Source organism: Elephantulus edwardii, unplaced genomic scaffold (assembly GCF_000299155.1).
Source record: "Elephantulus edwardii isolate Elephantulus edwardi_28Jun2011 unplaced genomic scaffold, EleEdw1.0 scaffold00100, whole genome shotgun sequence".
NCBI classification, from domain to species: Eukaryota; Metazoa; Chordata; class Mammalia; order Macroscelidea; family Macroscelididae; genus Elephantulus; species Elephantulus edwardii.
This window is the reverse complement of record NW_006399850.1, coordinates 5,885,535-5,886,749: the sequence shown is the minus strand read 5'-3', so window position 1 is coordinate 5,886,749 and position 1,215 is coordinate 5,885,535.

Sequence of the window (1,215 nt, the reverse complement as noted above, 5' to 3'; positions counted from 1 at the left end):
TGTAGGTCATGGGCTCCCTATGAGTCATAGTCGACTAAGCAACACCTAATAACAGCAACCACAAAGAGGAGCAGCTCCAATACTTCAGCCTCTACTCTGAAATGTGGCCTTTTGGGCATCCAGTTCATGAGATTTACTCAAATTCATGGTAGTTTAGTATTTCTCAAATTGGAGAGAAGCACTTTCTTCCCCCTTAGCTATTACAATCTGTAAAGTGCCTTCATATATTTCTTCCAGATCATCAAATGTTCCCAGGGTAAATCTCACACATCCTGGATATATCTTTTTGATGCTCTAGAGATGATTTTTAATAACATTTATCAAGCATCTATATTGTTTTTATTGAGAAGATTTGATTTGACTTGGATTACTTAGTATTCCATTATCTGAAGCTGAAAATCCATTCCATTCATTTCATTTTCTAGCCTCTTGCTTTATTTTTCTTTTTTAGTTTGTCTTTTATTTTTAAAAAACATTGCTACAGTACTTTTTTTCAGATGAATACATGAAACATAAACTACTAAATTTTTGCTAAGTTTATTTTGTTTTTGTGCTTGATTAGCAGTTTGGTTATGTATAAAATTACTGTTTAATAGTTATATTATCTCAGAATTCTCAAAGTATTTTGTACTGCTTTCAGCACTCATATTTGCTCATACGAAGACTAGCAATTATGATGATGGTGTTTCTTTGTATGTATATAGTAAAACCTCCTGTTTCCTAGAAAAATTATCACTGGAGGATTCCAGTTAGTATGATGTTGTTGTTGTTAAGTGCCGTCGAGCCTCAGGTGACTCATAGCGACCCTATGAAGGAGAGTCCTTGACGCTTGGGTGTCTTTCATCCTCTCTCCAGGTTCATAGGGTTTCTGGAGGCAAGCTATTATGGAAGTGGACACCACTCCTCCTTCCACCCAGTTAGTATAAACACATTTAAAATGGGAATCAGGTTCTGTGTGTAAATCATGAAAATGTCTGATTAAGACGTTATCCTGAAATAAATAAATAAATATGAAAATGAACTTTTTTCTTATATTTAATAAAGCTGACCTAATGCCAATCTTAAAAATGTCTTCTGTCCATTGTTAGTTATTAAGACACTTTTTCATGATACCATAGTATGATAAATTCTAGATTATCTTGCATTTTTAAGTGCAATAAAGATTGCAAAGTCCACAAAATATTTCAATATTTTTGACAGCCTTTGATTTTTAAA